We start from the raw sequence: 23,132 nt of genomic DNA on the forward strand, positions 1-23,132 counted from the left end.
CACACAGACCTACCACATGCTTTTAAACTAGATAGCATTCCATAGTATGAACATACAATAATTTGCACAAATCTCCTTAAATGTATTCATAAGACAGTCTCTACTTGGAGGCCTAATGACTTATTCCAATCAAATTACTGAGGACTTTATTGTAAACATAAACACTAACACAGGAGGTGAGTAAAATTTTTTTATCTATGTCACCTTGTGGCCTGGGGAGGCGAAGTAATTTTCTTTCTTTTTTTTTTTTTTTTGAGACCGAGTCTGGCTCTGTGGCCCAGGCTGGAGTGCAGTGGCGCGATCTCAGCTCACTGCAAGCTCCAGCTCCCGGGTTCACGCCATTCTCCTGCCTCAGCCTCCCGAGTAGCTGGGACTACAGGCTCCTGCCACCACGCCCGGCTAATTTTTTGTATTTTTAGTAGAGATGGGGTTTCACCTTGTTAGCCAGGATGGTCTCGATCTCCTGACCTCATGATCCGCCCGTCTCGGCCTCCCGAAGTGCTGGGACTACAGGCTTGAGCCACCGCGCCCGGCCGGCGAAGTAATTTTCAACGATTCTTCTTTGGGGCTTGAAAACTTTAATGTTGGAAAGAACCTTAGAGATCAGCTAAGGCCACGTCCCAGGTCCCAGGTCCCAGGTCCCAATTTGGGGACTGAGATGCTCCCTGCAGAAGCCAGCCATCTGGAGTGGGTAAGCCACTAACTGGTCACTCTAGCATGAGCAGAAACTATTCTCTGGACCCCATCTGCATGTTCTTCCCACTGCACATGTCGTCTCTTTGGCGCTAGCATGGGCTAGAATCTGACACTGAACCCAGCTGTCCTTTGCTGTGCCATATTGCTATTATCACCTTGATAGAGTAAAGCAAAGGGATTCAAATGGGTTTTGGAGCCAGATGGTTAAAGTTCAAATCCCTGCTTCTCCACTCATTAGCTGTGCCATTGGGCAAGTTATTAAATCTCTGTATGTCAGTTTCTCCATCTGTAAAATGGGAAGGACCACTAATGTCTCATAGGGGTATCATGAGGATTAAATAAGTGACTGCCTGTACAGCATTTAGCTCAGTGTTTACAACAGTACTTAACCCTGTTGGTTATCACTGGCCCCATTATCACCTATTTTAAATAATATTTCTACCTTCCCAGTAAGGAAGAATCTAGTGATTTATTGTTCCTCCATGGGGTTTGTAATATGTTTCCTGTCTTCCTATTTTTTCTCTGCATACATTTTTCACATCTATTCCACAATATTTATTGAACACCTGCTATGTGGCAGACATCCTTCTAGGCATCAGAAAGACCATGATGAGCAAGCTAAACAAAATGCCTACACTCTGGTGTGGAAGGGAGAGACAGCCTATAAACACGAAGAAATAAACATCATCGCCTCAGAGAGTGCTCAAAGGAAATTTGACAGTTTAATGAACTTGCTGGGGGCTTGGAAGAAGGTCCACCATCTGATAATTCCCCTATTGCTAATTTTTTAACCAGTGTCTGATTGAGATATTACAACCTTAGCCAAAATATTTTTCAAAGCTCTTATTAAAGAAAAAACCTGGCCGGGCGCAGTGGCTCACACCTGTAATCCCAGCACTTTGAGAGGCCGAGGCAGGCGGATCACAAGGTCAGGAGTTCGAGACCAGCCTGGCCAGCATGGTGAAACCCTGTCTCTACTAAAAATACAAAAATTAGCTAGGCATGGTGGTGCATGCCTGTAGTCCCAGCTACTAGGGAGGCTGAGGCAAGAGAATCACTTGAACCCGGGAGGTGGAGGTTGCAGTGAGCCTAGATCATGCCATTGTACTCTAGCCTGGATGACAGAGTGAGACTCCGTCTCAATTAAAAAAAAAAAGAAAAGAAAAAGAAAAAACTCAGCTGGGCACAGTGGCTCATGCCTGTAATCCCAGTACTTTGGGAGGCTGAGGCGGGCAGGTCACTTGAGGCCAGGAGCTCAAGACCAGCCTGGCCAACATGGTAAAACCCCGTATCTACTAAAAATACAAAAATTAGCCAGGTTTGGTGGCAGGTGCCTGTAATCCCAGCTACTAGGGAGGCTGAGGCAGGAAAATTGCTTGAACCTGGGAGGCGGAAGTTGCAGCAAGCCAAGATTGCACCACTGCATTCCAATCTGGGCAACAAAGCAAGACTCCTTCTCAAAATAAAGAAAAAACTCAATCATTAATTTACTCTCAATAACCAAAAAAAAAAAAAAAAAAAAAACAAATGCCCATAATAATAGCAATATCTGAAATGTATTGAAGGTTGACTATATGGGAGATAGTTCCTTATGTGTTTTACATATATCATCTCATTTAAAGCTCCCAGCAGTCCTCAGAGGTTAAGAATTATATCACCTTCATTTTACAAAGTAAAACACTGAGGCTCAGAGAAATAAAGTATCTAGCAATTGCACAATAAAATGCACTAACCACTTGCAGCCTATAGAGGATACAAACAATATATAAATTAATTTCTTTACCTTAAAGAATTTACAGTCCAGTCTGAGAAAGAAGGCATTACACCTTCAGCACAGTAAGATAAAATGTTACTGGACCCTCATGCACTGCTGGTGAGAATATAAAATGGTACAGCGCCTGTGGAAAACAGGCTGGCAGTTCCTCAAATAACCAAACATAGAGATCCAGCAATTCTATTCCTAGATACATATCCTAAGGACATTAAAACGTATGTTGGCTGGGTGTGGTGGCTCATGCTTGTAATCCCATCACTTTGGGAGGCTGAGGCAGGTAGGTCACCTAAGATCAAGAGTTCAAGACCGGCCTGGCCAACATGGTGAAACCCTGTCTCTACTTAAAATACAAAAATTAGCCAAGTGTGGTGGCATGCACCTGTAATCTGAGCTACTCGGGGCACTGAGGTAAGAGAATTGCTTGAACCCGGAGGGCAGAGGTTGCAATGAGCCGAGATAGTACCACTGCACTCCAGCCTGGGCAACAGAGTGAGACCCTGCCTCAAAAAATAATAATAAATAAATGTTAAAAATAAATAAATAGGCCAGGCAGAGTGGCTCATGCTTCTATTCCCAGCACTTTGGGAGGCTGAGACGGGCAGATCATGAGGTCAGGAGATACAGACCATCCTGGCTAACACAGTGAAACCCCATCTCTACTAAAAATACAAAAAAATTAGCCAGGCGTGATGGCAGGCGTCTGTAGTCCCAGCTACTCGGGAGACTGAGGCAGGAGAATGGCGTGAATCCGGAAGGCGGAGCTTGCAGTGAACCGAGACTGCACCACTGCACTCCAGCCTGGGTGACAGAGCGAGACTCCTGACTCAAAAAAAAAAAAAAAAAAGAAGGCAGTCATAAAGGACCACATATTGTGTAACGCCATTTAGATGCAATGTCCAGAACAGGCACAGCCATAGAAATTGAAAGGAGATTAGTAGTTGCCTAGGCAGGAGAAATGGGGGTTTAGGGGTGACATATAAGGAATATGGAGTTTCCTTCTGGGGTAATTGAAAATGTTCTAAAATTGATTGTAATGATGGACACACTGTTCTATTAATAGACTAAAAGCCATTGAATTGTACACTTTAAATGGGTGAATGGTATGGTATGTGAATTATATCAATAAAGCTGTTTCTAAAATCATTAGAGAGTTTTAGATAAAAATTTAAAATTCAAACTCAAAAAACTGGCTGGGCACAATGGTTGTAATCCCAACACTTTAGGAAGCCAAAGTGGGAGGATCGCTTGAAGCCAGGAGTTAGAGACGAGTCTGGGCAACAAAGCAAGACCCTGTCTCTAAAAAAATTTTTTTAAAAACAAAAACAAAAACAAAACAAATGCAGTTATGCTTAATATAAAATTGTTCCATAGCGCCTTCATTTGAAGACAGTAACTCTATCAACAGTTTGTTATCTAGAATAATTTACTATAATTTTATATCTAAATTGTATTTGTGGGAAGTGGGAGAGACCAAAATAGAGATCTCAAATTGTCAGCCTTAGGGCAAGCACTGGGTATCACTCCCTGTTGAATGACAACTAATTAGCCTGGTTATAGTCTGAGAACATTCCTATTTAGGTTTGATTTTTGGATAATGGGTAGTGAGAAAAAAGGGTAAGGGCTAATTGTTTGGAGTTGTCACAAGCTTTAAAACGTGTAGAGATGGGTTAACAATGATTTGATTACATCGGCCTACTGAGCACACCCAAAGATTGCATAAGACTCAAATGTCCAACGCTGTAACATACAAAACCTAGTTTACTGCCAATATCCGGGAGAGTGCCTGATGATAAATGCCTAGTATCCGAGAAACCAAATCCTAACCTCGGACCCATAAAGATACTGGGTAGGGTTACAGAAATGACTGTTTACTTTCTCTTTTAAGGGAGAGTCTCATTTTTTATCTTATATCCCTGTTTCATAAGGTTTGGAGCCAAAAAGTGAAGGAGCTAGAAAATCTCTAAGCAAAGCGTCATGAACCTTCGAAGTGATTAGTAAAAAACAAAAATCTCAGCCACAGCCAGGAGTAGTAGCTCATGCCTGTAATCCCAGCACTTTGGGAGGCAGAGGTGGGTGGATTACCTAAGGTCGGGGGTTCAAGACCAGTCTCATCAACATGGAGAAACCCTGTCTCTACTAAAAATACAAAAAATTAGCCGAGCGTGGTGGCACATGCCTGTAATCCCAGCTACTCAGGAGGCTGAGGCAGGAGAATCACTTGAACCCAGGAGGTGAAAGTTGTGGTGAACTGAGATCATGCCATTGCACTCCAGCCTGGGTAACAAGAGTGAAACTCTGTCTCAATTTAAAAAAAAAAAAACCTCAGCCAGGCGCAGTGGCTCACGCCTGTAATCCCAGCACTTTAGGAGGCCGAGGCAGATAGATCACCTGAGGTCAGGAGTTTGAGACCAGCCTGACCAGCATGGTAAAACCCCATTTCTACTAAAAAAATACAAAATTAGCCGGGCATGGTAGCTCGTGCCTGTAATCCCAGCTACTTGGAAGGCTGAGGCAGAAGAATCACCTGAACCTGGGAGGCGGAGGCTGCAGTGAGCTGAGATCGTGCCACTGTACTCCAGCCTCGGCAACAAGAGTGAAACTCCATCTCCAAAAAAAAAAAAAAAAAAAAACTCAAACAGGGGCTAGTGGAGATGAGAAATAGGAGTTCCTAGGTATATGTTAGAGGCAGCAGTCACCTCCCCTCAGTTCTAAAGGGAAATTATTTCTTCCTTATGTTGCCTGACACAATGTTCCTTTGGATAAAAGGAGCTGTGAAGTTACAAAATACACACAAATGGAAAAATCAATCAAAAATGGAAACCAAATAATTCATATCTTCTTAAAATCAACAGCTTATTATCATCAATACTATTGAGTTATGTTGATATTTTGAACCAAAAAGACCAAAGAAAGACAAAAATTGTGAAACAGTAACCTTCCAGGGAAGCAAACACTACTGTCACCATATAAAGCTCTGCTATGTAAGGACACCTTTAAAAGAAAGGACTCGAAAATGAGGACCATTTTTATATACCACAGTGATACTAGCATTCAGTTATTTGGGAAGCCTGGGCCAGGCACTATGGCTCACATCTGTAATCCCAGGACTTTGGGAAGCCGAGGCGGGCGGATCACTTGAGGTCAAGAGTTCAAGACCAGCCTGGCCAACATGGTGAAACCCCATCTCTACTAAAAATACAAAAAATTAGCTGGGTATGGTGGTGCACGCCTGTAGTCCTAGCTACTCAGGAGGCTGAGACAGGAGAATCACTTTAACCCAGGAGGCGGAGGTTCCAGCGAGCCGAGATTGTGCCATTACACTCCAGCCTGGGCAACACAGTGAGGCTTCATTTCAAAAAAAAAGATACATGACTACAGCTGACCAGGGAAAAACAAGAAACACAAAAGAAAGAAAAGACATTGCCCTTATACATTACCAACAGCAGCAGACCCCATCTCTTAATGCCCACTTGGCCTGTCAACCTGCATCTGTCCCTGTTTTTTTGTTTGTTTGTTTGAGACAGAGTCTCACTCTGTTGCCCAGGCTGGAGTGCAGTGGCACCATCTCGGCTCACTGCAACCTCCGCCTCCCAGGTTCAAGCAATTCTCCTGTCTCACCCTCCCAAGTAACTGGGATTACAGGCATCTGCCACCAAGCCCAGCTAATTTTTCTATTTTTAGTAGAGATGGGGTTTCTCCATATTGGTCATGCTGGTCTTGAACTCCTGACCTCAGATGATCCACCCGCCTCAGCCTCCCAAAGTGCTGGGGTTACAGGCGTGAGCCACTGCGCCCCGCCACATCTGTGTCTCTGAAAAAAGCTTATGCTCCTACTACAGACTCTACGATGGCCGCAGGAATTCCTCCTTCAACTGCAGAAACCCAGAATATGTATCTTGATCTTGGCAGGAACCCAAGATGTGGCCAGCATCTTAAATTGGTAGATGCAGCATTTAATGGCTCCAAATCACATCTCTTGGCTTGAATGGGAGTTTCCCTAAGGACTTAAAGATGAGTCTAAAACTAGAGAGAGAGGAAAAGAACGGAGTGTTTCATACAATCCCAGAAACCCAGCAGCAGACGGGAGACATAAGATCACCTAGTCCAGTGGGGCCCAGTACAGTGGCTCACACCTGTAATCCCAGCACTTTGGGAGGCTGAGGTGGGTGGATCACCTGAGGTCAGGAGTTCGAGACCAGCCTGGCCAACATGGTGAAACCCTGTCTCTACTAAAAATACAAAAAATTAGCCGGGCATAGTGGTATGTGCCTGTAATCCCAGCTACTCAGGAGGCTAAGGCAGGAAAATCACTTGAATCAGGGACGTGGAGGTTGCAATGAGCCGAGGTCACGCCAGTGCACTCCAGCCTGCCTGGGCAACAAGAGCAGAACCCCATCTCAAAAAAAAAAAGAAAAAAAAAAATCACCTAGTCCAGTGGTTCTCAACAGGGAGTGATTTTGCCCCCCCAGGGGGAAAGTCAGCATTGTCTGGATACATTTTTTATTGTCATAACTAGGGGATACTATGGGAATCTACAACTAGAGGTGAGTAATGTTGCTAATCCCACAAGGCACAAGCTCATCTGGCCCAAAATGTCAATAGTGCCAAGACTGAGAAATTCGGATGCAGCCTATCTTATAAAGAAACCGAATCCAGGAGAGATCACATGATTTATCCATGACAATGGTGGTGACAGTCATCTTATTCTTTTCTTTTTTGAAATGAGTCTCACCATGTTGCCCAGGCTGGCCTCAAATTCCTAGGCTCAAGCAATCCCCCTGCTTCAGCCTCCTGAGTAGCTGGGACTACAGGTACGTGTCACCATGTTCAGCTCTGTCTTATTTTCAAGTCCCAGATTCTGACCAGCCCAATCTGTTCTGCTCTAAGATTGAGCCTGCTTCAGGTCTACAGATCTGAGATATTAGGAAATGTTTAGTCCCGCACAACATGACAAGGCCATAAGCTCACACTCCCTCTGGAACCCTCAGTTCAGCCGTGCTATAGATGTCAAACCCATGTAAGACAAAAGCCCCAGGGAAGCTTCCAGAAGGCAGGAAATGCCCTACCCACCCATCCACACACACAAAGGGCCAGTGTTAGGAGGGCTGCTTCCTTTCCCCAACCTGTGGAACTGGCTACAGTGAGATACCAGGAAAAGAAAACATCCTTTTGGGGTTGGGGCCAAAGATCCAGCACAGGAAGGAGGTGGAGCTCCAGGAAGAGAAGCCGCGAAAAATCCAAAAGAAACACAGGGTGCGCTAATGCTCATGAATATGCAGGCTGTGCGATTTCTCAAGCAATTTCCATATTTTATAGTGAAGATTCTGCTTCTTACGGTATAAAATTGGTGTATTCATTCTGCAATGCCATGATTTGCTGTTTTTGAATTCCCCTGCTAGCCCATTTTCCACCTCATTCTGTTATCTCACATTACATCACATTTGAGCTCTTGGTTGATCATTTTATGTTAGAATGATGAATGGTTTTGTCTGTGCTGGTCTTCTTTACCGATATGCTACACTTGTCTTTTCTTCTCATAGAACATTTACAAAGTTTCCACATGATCTTTCTTCTTCCTTTCCACTGAAATCATCTAGACCAGAGGCTGTTCTCTCAGATCATCTATCTACTTGTATCAAAATCCCAGGCAGGGCAGTCTCTGACTCCCTTCCCTGTGCCCCTAAGGCATGATTTGAATATTCCCCTTGTGTGTCGGGATGAAGGTCTGTGCTGCCCGCCTTCTGCCAGGGGCTGAGTGGGTGGTGGAGAAATGACCGAAGCTTGTCTCTCTACACTGTGTAATTTAGTTAAAAGTTCTGGACCAAAGGTCTCTCCGGTGAGGATGTCTCCTGGGTCCGTGAGGGTCGGGATGCCTCCCGGCTCCGGGAGGGTGTATCCAGTCTGAAGGCATGACCTTAGGCCTCATCTGAGTTCCTGCTTCAAAGTGAGCTGAAGGCTAGTTCAGCATTAAATTCCTGGATTTGTGGCGTTCCAAAACTCTTTCTCTTAGGAGACTCTACTTCGTCTCAGTGAGAAAGAAAAAGAAGTGGCCAAAAGAGCCAGAGGCTCTGCTATGTTAAGAAACTTGGGGCTGGGCACAGTGGCTCATGCCTATAATCCCAGCACTTTGGGAGGCCGAGGCAGGAAAATCACCTGAGGCCGAGAGTTCGAGACTAGCCTGACCAACATGAAGAAACCCCGTCTCTATTAAAATTACAAATATTAGCCATGCATGGTGACGCATGCCTGTAATTCCAGCTACTTGCGAGTCTGAGGCAGGAGAATCGCTTGAACCTGGGAGGCAGAGGTTGCAGTGAGCCAAGATCGTGCCATTGCACTCCAGCCTGGGCAACAAGAGCGAAACTCCGTCTCAAAAAAAGAAAGAAAGAAACTCGGGTGTGGTGGTCCCCAGTCTCTGGCTGGTGGCTACTCCCCTCCTTCCTTCCTGGAATGCAGTTCTTACAAAAGATAAAGTTGTGTTTTTACATTCTGAGTCTGTTGTCTTATTTTCTACAATAGATGTGTGGTAACTGACCTAGCAGGTCCATGAAAGAGGACTCCTAATCCAGCAGTAGGGAGCAGTGAAAACCAACCAAATGTACACAGCAGAATCCTCAGAAGTTTCAGGAACTGGCAGCACCAGTTCCAGGTGCCTCTGGAACTTAAAAGAATGGGAGGGGCATAAAGCTTGTTGAGAAGCCACTGTCAGCCCACCTCATCCAGTCAGTTCCCAGAATTCTGGTAGCCAGACCTTTATCTCCCAGACAGCAGACAAAAGGAGACCTCTCTGGGGAATCAGAGACCAGGAAGAAAAATCTAAACATGCTGACACTGGGGGTTCCCCAACAAACAGCCCATCCAGATCAGGCCCATCCACAAGGTGAGAGCTCCCAATCAGTTTGTTTTTGTTTCTGTACTGAGACAGGGTCTCAGTCTGTCGCCCAGGCTGGAGTGTAGTGTTGCAGTCTCAGCTCACTGCAACCTCCGCCTCCTGGGTTCAAGCTATTCCCGTGCCTCAGCCTCCTGAGTAGCTGGGATTACAGGTGCCCATCATCACACCTGGCTAATTTTTTGTATTTTTACTAGTGACAGGATTTCAACATGTTGGCCAGGCTGGTCTCGAACTCCTGGCCTCAGGTGATCTGCCCACTTTGGCCTCCCAAAGCACTGGGATTACAGGTGTGAGCACCTGGCCTCGTGACTTTTTTTAAGGGATCTTCCTGCTAGTCAATTAGTGATTATAGAGGAATGAGCCAGTGTCACCCCCCAGGTAATCCACCCTAAGATTATCTAAGGGAAAGCAAACTGGAAAACATTCTCAGTAGCCACACGATAGCCTCATCCTAAAATCCTGAAGCAGCACTTTGACCCACAATACAAGGAGGTCTGCAGATTAAGTGATTTTTAAGGGCTCTGCCTCACTGGAGTCTATTGTTTAAAGCCTATAGTGTGAAATCCTCCCAGAGCTGAGGGTGACTCTTGCTCACCACCAGTGTTTTGTTTTCCTCAAGTCCTTAGCAACTGGAACCATCAATACCAATGTGTCCAGAGACTGGGCAGGGGGCCTCCTCTCCAATGCTATCCTGGCCACACCAATGCTCAGAAGAAACTGACAGAAGAGATCAGGGAGTTTGGTTCACCTTGTCATACCCAGTATGGGGGTTCCAAAAACCATTTAAGCCTAAATATTCTTCCTTTTTCCTCCCTTGGCTGCCAGAATGAAGGCTTCTACTGCCATAAAGGAGGCTCATGAGGCTCATCTGCGACTGGATTAGAACCAACTAGAGTCCTGAGCCACATCTAAGCATAGAGTAAGTAGCCTTTCTGCCTCCACACACTCCTCATGGCTTATACTTGCCATTGCGACTCTACACTGGTGTGGAACATGAAGGTAATACTGTATCCCCAACAGCTACAGAGAAGAAAAAAATTGGCCAATGTGATCAAGCTAATAGACTAGTGCAATCTGACTTCCTACTCTGGGTCATGGTCTGGACTAGATGCTTCTAAGATCCTTTCCAGAACCAAGATTCTACAATTTGATGCCATCTTTTTATTATTATTATTTTTGAAATGGTATATTAGTCTATTCTTACGCTGCTATTAAGAAATACCTGAGACTGGGTAATTGATAAAGAAAAGAGGTTTCATTGACTCACAGTTCCGCATGGCTAGTGAGGCCTCAGGAAACTTACAATCATGGCAGAAGGCACCTCTTCACAGGGCAGCAGGAGACAGAATGAGTGCCAGCAGGAAAAATGCAAGACGCTTATAAAACCTTTGGACTCACTCATTACCTGAGATTAGTGTGAGGGAAACTGCCTCCATGATTCAATTACCTCTACCTGGTCTTGTCCTTGACATGTGGGGATTAGGGGAATTACAATTCAAGGTGTGATTTGGGTGGGGACACAGAACAAAACCATAGCAGACAGGGTCTTGCTCTGTCCCCCAAGATGGAGTGCAGTGGTGTGTCATGGCTCACTGCAACCTTGACCTCCTTGGCTCAAGTGATCCTCCCACCTCAGCCTCCTGAGTAGCTGGGACTATAGGCATGTGCCACCATGCCTGGCTAGTTTTTGTACTTTTTAATTTTTATTTATTTTTATTTTTTGGTAGAGACAGGGTCTTGCCACATTGCTCAGGCTGGTCTTGAACTCCTGGGCTCAAGCGATCCACCCACCTCTGCCTCCCAAAGTACTGGGATTACAGGCATGAGCCACCACACTCAGTCAATCTGATGCCATTTTACCACAGCATAAAGTCCAAATGCTCAGAGTTTTGCACGTTGACTAACTATAACCATTTCCTCATTTCCTCCTCAAAACAATCCTGAGCAATGAAGTTAACCCAGGCAAGTGTTGTCTAAAACACAGGGGCAACACCACAGACAGGAAAACTCCTGAGAAGTTTCCAGCGGCCAAGCCTCCCAGCCTAGAGAGTGGGGGCTGTTCCTAAACTGGAGCCTCCTGGTGGCTGGCTCAGCTTGCACTTGCTCAATTTGAGGTTGGGTCCCACGAGTCACAAAATCATAGACATTGCTGTGAGCCTCGCCTTCCCCCTCAGACTCTCGGGCCTGCTGGCTGCTTTTCCTGTACCTGTTCTGTAAATGCCAGTGTCCCGCAGGGTGGGACCTCTGCCCCCTTCTCTCACTCTCCTGTACATCTGACCTGCCCACACTCTGGCACTGGGTGACTGCCAACGTCAAGCATGTCTGCCTGCTGCCTGTTAGCATCCCCCCTAAGTGGTCCACAGGACCTGCAGCCTGTGCCTACAAAACCTTATCTTCCCCCACAAATCTGTTTCTTCTCCGCCTCTCATCTCAGTGCACAGCATGACCTTCCAACCAGCCGCCCAAGCCAGAAAACTGGGACTCATTTCTGACTCCTCCTCTCCTCTTCCGGCACAGCCATCACCATGACCTGACCCTTCAGCACCCAAAGATGCCTTCAAGTTGGGGTCCCCCTCCCCACCCTGCTGCTCTCTCCCTGGCATAAATCACCATCCTCGCCATTACATCCCCACCCAGGACCAGCACCACAGCCTCCTCCCTCTCACTGCCTCCCGCCCACTCTGTACACAGCAACCAGACAGCATTCTGAACTCACTTCTAACCATGCCTCTCCCGGACTCAAAACCTTCAGTAGCTTCCCACAGCTGCTGGAATAAAGATAAACGACCTTACCAAGGCTAAGCAGGCCCTGGCACCTCCCCGACTGCTCTCCACACACTCCCCACAGCTCCAGGCCGCCAGAGTCTGTCTCATTTTCTTGCCAAACTTAGACCTTCCTCTCCCGAAGGCCCCACGGACTCCATCTCCTGCCTGGCTAACTCATCATCCTGCAGGTCTCACTCTGCCCTGCTCATGCCCAGGTCTTGCTGGGTGCTTCCCACATGCTCCAGCATCACCTATATTGCCCTGTCAGGGCACATTCCTGCTGCATCACCACTGCCTGTCTAAATCCCACAAGGACCCGGTCTACTTAAACACGACTATATCTGCCGCCTGTGTAGCACAGCTTCTGGCACACAGAGAGACGGCACAAATATTGGTTGGATGAATGAAAACAGTTGATCCCAGACCCTACTGAGCCATGCTGAAATGAAAACAGACTATAATTTACGGTCCTGGAGTTCTTGAACATCTCAGAAGAGCACCAAATAAGGGGTCGCTACTGGAGACTCAGATTCAAATCTGTATGAATTTGAATTCACACAGCCCGGCTCCAAAGATTTTTTTTTTTTAATTTTGTTTGTTTTTCTCCACTTTTCCTTATCTCCTTCTAAATTTTTTTCTTTCCAAGAATAAAACAGGTTTTCCTACTGTAATAAATACTTAATATCTCATTCACTTCCAATAAGGTTTGCTCTTAGACTAAATAATTAGTAGACATTAGCGAAAGGTAGAGGCTGGGCGTGGTGGCTAACACCTATAATCCCAGCACTTTGGGAGACCAAGGCAGGAGGATCATTTGAGATCAGGAGTTTGAGACCAGTCTGGCCAACATGGTGAAACACCGTCCCTACTGAAAATACAAAAATCAGCGAGGTGTTTTGCTGCACATTCAATGCGCTCTTTTTGGATAGTAGGTGGCGGGCGCCTGTAATCCCAGCTACTCAGAAGGCTGAGGCAGGAAAATCACTTGAACCCCAGAGGTGGAGGTTACAGTGAGCTGAGATCGCTTCACTGCACTACAGCCTGGGTGACAGAGCGAGACTCTATCTCAAAATAAATAAATAAAACAAAGTGAAAGAGATGGGTGGATGTTGAAAAGAAAAAAGTTTAAAGATCAAGGCGGGTGCTGTGGCGCATGCCTATAATCCCAGCACTTTGAGAGGCGGAGGCGGGCATGCTGCTTGAGCTTGGAAGTTCAAGACCATCCTGGGTGAAATGGTGAAACCCCAACTCTACAAAAAATATAAAAATTAAAAAAAAAAAATCAACCAGGCATGGTGATGCATGCCTGTAGTCCCAACTACTTGGGAGGCTGAGGTTGGAGGATGGCTTGAGCCTGGGAGGTTGAGGCTGCAGTGAGCCAAGGTTATGCTACTGTACTCCAGCCTGAGTGACAGAGTGAGACTCCACATCAAAAAAAAAAAAAAAAAAAAAAAAAGGTCAGGCATGGTGGCTCTCATGCCTGTGATCTCAGCACTTTGGGAGGCCGAGGTGGGCGGATTGCTCGAGCCCAAGAGTCCAAAATTAGCCTGGGCAAAATGTATTTTCTCTACAGGAAATACAAAAATCAGCCAGGTGTGGTTGCACACACCTGTAGTCCCAGCTAGAATCACTTGAGCCCAGGAGATCAAAGCTGCAGTGAGCTGTGATTTTGCCACTGCACTCCAGCCTGGGAGATAGAGCCAGACCTTATCTCCCACCAACACCCCCCACCCCCCAAAAAAAGAAAAGAAAAGAAAAAAGACATGGAAAAAGGTAAGTAAACCTCATACCTGCTGAAAGGAAAACAGTCTCAGTCACCTCACTCTAACTTTAGCTCTTGCAATAAGCCTCACAGAGAAGCAACTAATTGAGGCAATTAAAGAGGATCATACTAGGGATTCCCAAAGCACTTCCTGTATAGGCAAGCACAGGACTAGGGCTCAAGATTTATGGCTGTTACATTGGCAGTGATAACTATAAAATTTGGCCTGATCACTCCACTAAAGATATTTCATTAGCTGTCAAGCACCTGTTTGTCTCAGAGATGCTGTGTGCCAAAAAAGCCAGGGGGAAAACCTTTCACTGCACGTTCAGTAAGCCCTTTTTGGATACTAGAGGCAGATATGTGCTCTCTTACATTTGATGATGATACCTGAGTCCCAAACCACCACTTAGGGAAATTTTGCCCCAATTTAAACTACTTGTCACCGGTTATAAGAGTGACATCCACAAAGTAAATGGCAATAGCCAGGCACAGTGGCACACAAATATGTCCCAGCTACTCAGGGGGCTTGAGCCCAGAAGGCCAAGGTTGCAGTGAACTATGGATCATGCCACTGTACTCCAGCCTGGGTGACAGACTGAGACCTTGTCTCTAAAATAATAAAATCCAATATTCTTACCATTTCTTTTTTTCCTAATTTGTTATTTTTAATATTAGATATTAAAAATTATGAAGCAGGGCTGGGCACAGTGGCTCACACCTATAATCCTAGCACTTTGGGAAGTGGAGGCGGGTGGATCACTTGATGTTAGGAGTTCGAGACTAGCCTGACCGACACGGTGAAACCCCGTCTCTACTAAAAATACAAAAATTAGCCGGGCATGGTGGTGCATGCCTGTAACCCCAGCTACTCAGGAAGCTGAGGCAGGAGAATCGCTTGAACCCAGCTACTTGGGAGGCTGAAGCAGGAGAATCACTTGAACCCAGAAGGTGGAGCTGCAGTAAGCTGAGATCACGCCACTGCACTCTGGCCTGGGCCACAGAAAGAGACTTCGTCTGAAAAATAAATAAACAAAAATAAAAACAAAAACTATGGAGCAGGGGAAAAAATCTATGGGATTCAACCAAAGCTGTATTCAGATGAAAATTCATATCCTCAGATGCTTTTAGTAGAAACCAAAACAAAATTAATAAATTATTCCAGCATTTTATTCAAGAAATTAGAATAACTACACACAATATAGAAGAAACTGATTTTGACGGGGCATGGTGGCTAATGTCTGTAATCCCAGCACTCTGGGAGGCCAAGGAGGGCAGATCATGAGGTCAGGAGATTGAGACCATCCTGGCTAACATGGTGAAACCCCGTCTCTACTAAAAATACAAAAAATTAGCTGGGTGTGGTGGTGGGCGCCTGTAGTCCCAGCTACTCAGGAGGCTGAGGCAGAATTGCTCGAACATGGGAGGCAGAGACTGCAGTGAGCCAAGATCATGCCACTGCACTCCAGCCTGGGCGACAGAACAAGACTGTCTCAAAAAAAATAAAATACATTGTATCCTTTAACTCTTTTAACACCATTCAGTTATTTATTAAGGTACTTTCTGCATTCTGCATTTGGTTATAGGTCTTTTTTTGTTTTTTATTTTTATTTTTTTGAGACAAAGTCTCGTTCTGTTGCCCAGGCTGGAATGCAGTGGTGCCATCTCAGCTCACTGCAACCTCTGCCTCCTGGGTTCAAGCAATTCCCATGTCTCAGCCACAGGAGTAGCTGGGATTACAGGCATGTGCCACCACGCCCTGCTAATTTTTGTATTTTTAGTAGAGATGGGGTTTCACCATGTTGGTCAGGCTGGTCTTGAACTCCTGACCTCAAGTGATCCACTCGCCTTGGCCTTCCAAAGTGCTGGGATTACAAGCGTGAGCCACCGTGCCTGGCCTGTTCTAGTTATTTGTTAAAAGGTTTTTTTTTTTGGTTTTGGTTTTGTGTGTGTGTGTGTGTGTGTGACACAGAGTCTTGCTCTTGTCACCCAGGCTGTACAGTGGTACATCCTAGGCTCACTGCAACCTCCACCTCCCAGGCTCAAGCAATTCTCCCACCTCAGCCTCCCGAGTAGCTGGGACCGCTGGTGTGCACCACCATGCCTGGCTAATTTTTTTTTTTTTTTGCAAAGACGGGGTTTTGCCATGTTGCCCAGGCTGGTCCCAAACTCCTGGACTCAAACAGTCTGCCCACCTTGGCCTCCCAAAGTGCTGGGATTACAGGCGTGAGCTACCATACCTGGTCAAAAGTTTTGCTTCCTTGTTAAATTATAAGTCATAAGTTCCTTGAAGGCAGGGATTATGTCTGGTTCCTTTTGCCATTCCTCATGGTGCCTAGACTAGTTTATTACAGATGGCAGGGAGGCAACAAATAGCTGTGGAATTAAATTGCACACGTATAACATCTTCTCAGGTCCCAGACCATTACAGGTCTTTCCCAAATTTCTCAACATTATGTGTTTTTGAACCCAAAGCTGATATCCTGGTGGTACACACCAGCTTGGCTGATACTAAAATAGTGAAAGTCTTCCATACTTGTTGGTATGTAGTCGCTGCCTTAAGCCCCTCATCTCCCTGCTGCGGCGTTCTTTTTCCTGGGACCCACTGGATATTCCCATAACTCAGCAGCCAAGAAAGCAATGCTGGCACAACCCAAGTCACCAAGGTTTTACTCCTGTGTAACAGCAACATCTGTTTGGACGAGTATTTTGTATTTTAAAATCACTTTTGCTTTTAGTTTTTGTTTGTTTGTTTTTGTTTTTGCTTTTTTTTGAGACAGAGTCTTGCTCTGTCACCCAGGCTGGACTGCAGTGCTGCAGTCTTGACTCCATGCAACATCCACCTCCCGGGTTCAAGTGATTCTCTACCTAAGCCTCCTGAGTAGCTGGGGCTACAGGCACGCACCACCACGCCCAGCTAATTTTTGTATTTTTAGTAGAGACAGGGTTTCACCATGTTGGCCAGGATGGTCTCAATCTCCCAACCTCAGATGATCCACCTGTCTCAGCCTCCCAAAGTGCTGGGATTACAGGTGTGAGCCACTGCACTCAGTCAGTCTCACCTTTGCTTTTATACCTATTCTACCTTCCTATATAGTTCCTAGGAAAATTGGTTTTTTTTTTCTTCCAAAACCACATCTAGGATATTTTCTTAAGATAATAGGCCAGGCATGGTGTCTCACACCTGTAATCCCAGCACTTCGGGAGGCTGAGGCAGGAGGATCCCTTGAGCCCAGGAGTTTGAACTAGTCTGGGCAACACAGCAAGACCCCATCTCTTAAAAAAATACAAAAATTAGCTAGGTGTGATGGTGTGCGCCTATAGTCCCAGCTGCTTGAGAGGCTGAAATGGGAGGATCACCTGAGCCCAGGAGGTCGAGGCTGCAGTGAACCATGATTTTGCCACTGTACTCCAGTCTAGGTGAAAGAGTGAGACTCTGTATCGGGAAAAAAAAAAAAAAAATTCCTAGTAAATCTGTTATCAGATAGTGATGATTTTTTTTTCCCCTAAACTGTCTCACAGTTGCATGGAGAAACTGTGACATGGACAGGTCACCCACAGAATTGTATTTAACTTTGAAGTAAAACAAATGCTCATATTTAAGCACCCTCCTCCCTGGAGACCCAGGCTGTGCAATTAAATATTGAAGTTCTCTTTCTCAATGTAAATGTTTTAAACTGACCTTCTTTTAAAAGGACTTCCTTGATGATGTGCATTTAAGCGATACTCCAGGGAAAGTTCAGGACAAAGGTGTCAACTGGGCTAATAGCTTACCTTTCAAGTTAGCTTGCTCTCTTTTTTAAAAACATCTAAAAACTTACTATTCAGATGTAATTCACATACGCTTTGCCATTTTATGTAACTTACTTTTTTGAGACAGGGTCTTGCTCTGTCATTCAGGATGGAGTGCAGTGGCATGATCTTGGCTCCCTGTAGCTGGTCAGAATACTTTCATCACCCAACAAGAAGCCCCGTACCTATTAGCGATCACTACCCATTCTGCCCTCCCCCAGCCCCTGGCAACCACTAATCTACCTTCTGTCTGTGGGTTTGCCAACTCTGAATACTTCATATAAATGGGACCCATTCTGCCCTCCCCCAGCCCCTGGCAACCACTAACCTACCTTCTGTCTCTGGGTTTGCCAACTCTGAACACTTCATATAAATGGGAGCATCCAGTACGTGGCCTTTGTACCTGGCTTCTTTCACTTAGTGTCATGTTTTCTTTCCTTTTTTTTTTTTTTTTTTTTTTTTTTTTTGAGATGGAGTTTTGCTCTTGTCGCCCAGGCTGGAGTGCAATCGCACAACCTTGGCTCAATGCAACCTCCAACTCCCGGGTTCAAGCGATTCTCCTGCCTCAGCCTCCCGGGTAACTGGGATTACAGGCATGCACCACCGCACCCGGCTAATATTTTGTATTTTTAGTAGAGATGGGGTTTCTCCATGTTGGTCAGGCTGGTCTCGAACTCCTGACCTCAGGTGATTTGCCTGCCTCAGTCTCCCAAAGTGCTGGGATTACAGGCATGGGCCACCGTGCCTGGCCCTCTATGTGTAATTTTTGAGGCACTGCCAAACTAGTTAACATTTTTTTTACTTTTATTTTTAGATGGAGTTTCTCTCTTGTCACCCAGGATGGAGTGCAATGGTACGATCTCGGCTCACTGCCATCTCCCCATCCTGGGTTGAAGCAATTCTCCTGCCTCAACCTCCCGAGTAGCTGGGATTACAGGTGTGTGCCACTACGGCCAGCTAATTTTTGTATTATTAGTAGAGTCACCATGTCGGCCAGGTTGGTCTTGAACTCCTGACCTAAGGTGATCCACCTGCCTCGGCCTCCCAAAGTGTTGGGATTACAGACATGAGCCACTGCGCCCAGCCTAAAGTTACCACTTTAAAAAACAAAAAAACAAAAAAACGGGGTCTCACTCCGTCTCCCAGGCTAGAGTGCAGTAGGGCGATCTTGGCTCACTGCAGCCTTGACTTCCTGGGCTCAAGCAATCCTCCTGAGTAGCTGGGACTACAGATGGGGGACGCTATGCCTGGCTAATTTTTTTTTTTTTTTTTTTTGAGACAAGAGTCTCATTCTGTTGCCCAGGCTGGAGTGCAGTGGTACTATCTCGGTTCACTGCAACCTCTGCCTCCTGGGTTCAAGCAATCCTCCTGCCTCAGCCTCCCAAGTAGCTGGGATTACAGATGTGTGCCACCACACTCCGCTAATTTTTGTATTATTAGTAGAGACGGGGTTTCACCACATCAGCTAGGCTGGTCTCGAACTCCTGACCTCAGGTGATCCACCCACCACGGCCTCCCAAAGTGCTGGGATTACAGGCATGAGCCACCGCGCCTGGCAGGCTAATTTCTAAATTTTTTGTATAGACGAGGTCTCACTATTTTGCCCAGGCTGGTTTTGAACTCCTGGGCTCAAGTGAACCTCCCGCCTTGGCCTCCCAAAATGCTGGAATTATAGGCGTGAGCCTGGCCTAAGTTATCTCTTTTTACAAGTCAAATTTCTCTAGTACTTAAGGTCAAGCAGGATTTGCAGTACATTAAATCATTAGTAGAGGGAAAGTGCAAGTTTCAGTGTCTTGTTGGCAGAGCTGTGACTTACCCAGTGTCACCCATGAGTCAGGGGCAGAACTTGGAACAGAATCCAGAGGACCTGACTGCCACTTAGATCCTGTACATTTTTGGAAAAATTTAGGGAAAAAAACATTTTCAAGTATCAAAAATCAAGGAACAGAGGTTAAGAATACAGGCTTTATGTAATCTTAGCACTTTGGGAGGGTGAAGTGGGAGGGTCACTTGAGCTCAGGAGTTCGAGACAAGCCTGGGCAACATAGTGAGTCCTCATTCCTACTAAAAATTTTTTTAAAAATTGGCCAGGTGCGGTGGCTCATGACTGTAATCCCAGCACTTTTGGAGGCCAAGACAGGTGGATCACGAGGTCAAGAGATCGAGACCAGCCTGGCCAACATGGTGAAACCCTGTCTCTACTAAATATACAAAAAATTAGCTGGGTGTGGTGGCACACGCCTGTAGTCCCATTTACTCAGGAGGCTGAGGCAGGGGGATCACTTGAACCCGGGAGGCGGAGGTTGCGATAAGCCAACATCGCACCACGCACTCTAGCCTGGTGACAGAGCAATATTCCATCTTAAAAAAAAAAAAAATTTGTTTTTAATTAACTAAGCATGATGGTGCGTGCCTGTAGTCCCAGCTACTTGGGATGCTGAGACAAGAGGATCGCTTGAGCCCAGGAGGTTGAGGTTGCAGTGAGCTATGATTGCACCACTGTGCTCCAGCCTGGGCGACAGAGACCTATCTCTGGAAAAAAAAAAAAAAAAAGTACAGGCTCTGCAGCCTGTGAACCAGAACACAAATGTGAGAAGACAGGTGTCAAGGTTAAGACTGATGCTCCAGCCAAACCACCAGGGTCCAAATCCTGCATCTGCCTCTTCTCATCTGTGGGACTTAGAGCACATTCTTCACCTCTGACTTCAATGTTCTCATCCACAAAGTGCAAGAAATACACCTCCCTCACAGGGTAACTATAGACATTCAATGAGTTAGCATACACAAAGCACTTAGTTTGGTATTTGGCACTTGTTGATGCGAAATAAATGCTACTTATTAAAACATTATAACAGGGCTGGAGTGGTGGCTCACGTCTGTAATTCCAGCACCTTGGGAGGCCAAGGTGGGTGGATCATTTGATGTCAGGAGGTCAAGACTAGCCTCGCCAACATGGCGAAACCCCCTCTAAAAAATATATATATACATATATATATATATACACAAAAATTAGCCAGGCATGGTGGTACACACCTGTAATCCCAGCTACTCAGCAGGCAGAGGCAGGAAAATCACTTGAACCCGGGAGGCAGAGGTTGTTGCAGTGAGCCGAGATGGCGCCACTGCACTCCAGCCTGGGAGACAGAGCGATACTCTGTCTCAAAATAAATAAATGCATACATACAAACATTATAACAACAAACTGATAACCTTGGGGAATCATCCTAAACTCTCTAGCCTCCGTTTTCTCAGAGTAGAAGAAGACTAATGAGTGTAACTCATGGGATCATTGTGAGGATTAAATGACAACATACGATGTGCCTAGGACAGTGTCTGGCACCTAATAAGTGATCAATAGATTTAGTTTTTATTACAGTTTTTATTCTAAGCAAAGCAGTAATTTTTAGATTTAGATTCAAAGTTCAGACCAATTGATCATAATCTATAACCTGATAAATACTGAAGCCACTTCATAAGAGAGACTGAATTGACTTGGAAAGTGCAACTTTCAAAGATTTCTTTGCCTGTGTATTTATTTGGGGGGGGGGGGCTGGGGATTAGTGAGGGACATTGAGGAAAGAGGAATATCTGTCTTTCATAGGCTGGGTCTGACACCTCTGATCTCTCCTGCTTTCCACTTACAATTTGGCCCTAAAAGAGCTAGGTGGATGATGACTGAACTCACTTCTTGGGCTGCTGAGTACGGTGAGAGGATAGGAGGAGCCGCAGTCCTTAGACAAAGGCCCCTTCTACTCACTTCATCCCCTGGCAGAGAAAAGCAGGGGCAAGGGAACCTTAGAATTCAATCATCCGGGAAAATGTTGGAGGGGTGGCTATAGAGGGGATGATGAGAAAATGTGTTTCTTGACCAGTGATTCAGAATTTTTATGACTAGCTTTGGCTAGTTACATTATTAGAAAGTACATGGTCTGAAGCAGAGAGTTTGTGCTTGCCTGGAACATTAGGATGTCCCCCTTGTTCTAATACTAACCCATAATGAACCCAAATGGACAGGAACGTTTATAGCTATTTTTGTCAGCTGCAATTCTTCAGTCCCAGAGTCTGGGCCTTTTGTGTGTCTCCCTGGTGCTCCAGGATTGATGGCCTTCCTCCTACCCACCCTTCTAGTGGGTTACACGGGGCATCGAGGGGCAAAGTGGACTGGTCTAATGAAGAGCTCAGCCTTTTGGAGCCAGAGAAGCCTGAGTTTGAATTCCAGCCTTACCACTTGTGTGCACTGTTATGTGACTTTATCTGTACCTCAATTTCCTCATCTCTAAAATGGGGATAGTTTATATCTACTTAGGACTTTTTTTTTTTTTTTTTTTTTTGAGACGGAGTCTCGCTCTGTCGCCCAGGCTGGAGTGCAGTGGCCGGATCTCAGCTGACTGCAAGCTCCGCCTCCTGGGTTTACACAATTCTCCTGCCTCAGCCTTCCGAGTAGCTGGGACTACAGGCGCCCGCCACCTCGCCAGGCTAGCTTTTTGTATTTTTTTAGTAGATACGGGGTTTCATCTGTTAGCCAGGATGGTCTCGAGCTCCTGACCTCGTGATCCGCCCGTCTCGGCCTCCCAAAGTGCTGGGATTACAGGCTTGAGCCACCGCACCCGGCCAACTTAGGACATTTAGCATTAAGAATAGTATATTTGGCCGGGCGCGGTGGCTCACGCCTGTAATCCCAGCACTTTGGGAGGCCGAGGCAGGCAGACTAACTGAGCTCAGGAGTTCAAGACCAGTCTGGGCAACAAGATGAAACCCCGCCCCTACTAAAATACAAAAAATTAGCCGAGAGTGGCAGTGTGCGCCTATAGTCACAGCTACTCATGAGGCTGAGGCAGGAGAATTGTTTGAACCCGGTAGGCGGAGGTTGCAACAAGCCAAGATCGCACCACTGTACTCCAGCCTGGGCAACAGAGTGAGACTCTGTCTCACAAAAAAAAAAAAAAAAAAAAAAGGAATAGTATACTTAAGTGACTAGGACAGTGCCTGGCACATCATAGGTTCTCAGTAGGTAGTCATTCTTGTCATGACTAGAGCCTGGCACAAGCTGGGGAACTTGGTGGTACTGAGCCAGAACCAGAGATGCATTCTCTGCTTTCCTGTTAATAAAAAATATTTTTAAAACCTTTAATTTTTACATTATAAAACTAGAACACACTATAAATTTTAGAGAAGAAAATCAAATAATACAGAAGTGTGTAAAGTGAAGGCATCTGGTTGCTGGTCTTGCTCTCCTCCCCGCTTTCCTACTGTGTCCTAGCCCAGTTCTGAAGCTCGTTTTCATTCTGGGGTAAGAGAGCCCCCAGGATGGCCTCCAGTGGTCCCTGGTTCCTGGTATTCATGCGCTTGTATAGTCCCCTCCCACCTTGTGCCAGGGTTGGTCTGTGTGGATAGGGTATGGTAAAAGTGATGATGGCCCTTCTAAATTAGGTTATAGCAACTGTGGTCTC

At 45.8% G+C, this 23,132-nt stretch overlaps 1 protein-coding gene and 2 long non-coding RNA genes across 20 annotated transcripts in view; 1 reads left to right on the forward strand and 2 right to left on the reverse strand.

The window, feature by feature from the left end:
- The window catches only part of STXBP1 (syntaxin binding protein 1), an 80,142-nt gene that overhangs the window by 52,147 nt on the left and 4,863 nt on the right, over positions 1 to 23,132 (reverse strand). For 2 of the 18 annotated variants that reach the window (XM_077965216.1, XM_077965212.1), the window contains exon 2: positions 2,480 to 2,669. The gene's annotated coding sequence lies outside the window, so the exon portion shown is untranslated. 18 annotated transcript variants of the gene reach the window in all.
- On the reverse strand, positions 230 to 5,676 carry LOC144335083 (uncharacterized). Its single transcript, XR_013405524.1, has 2 exons — positions 5,040 to 5,676; positions 230 to 311 (listed from the first exon to the last, which is right to left on the reverse strand). It is a non-coding gene; the product is annotated as an uncharacterized LOC144335083 (long non-coding RNA).
- LOC144335098 (uncharacterized) lies at positions 12,702 to 13,378 on the forward strand. Its single transcript, XR_013405539.1, has 2 exons — positions 12,702 to 12,929; positions 13,101 to 13,378. It is a non-coding gene; the product is annotated as an uncharacterized LOC144335098 (long non-coding RNA).

The sequence above is a fragment of the Macaca mulatta genome, chromosome 15, assembly GCF_049350105.2.
Source record: "Macaca mulatta isolate MMU2019108-1 chromosome 15, T2T-MMU8v2.0, whole genome shotgun sequence".
Classification (NCBI taxonomy): domain Eukaryota; kingdom Metazoa; phylum Chordata; class Mammalia; order Primates; family Cercopithecidae; genus Macaca; species Macaca mulatta.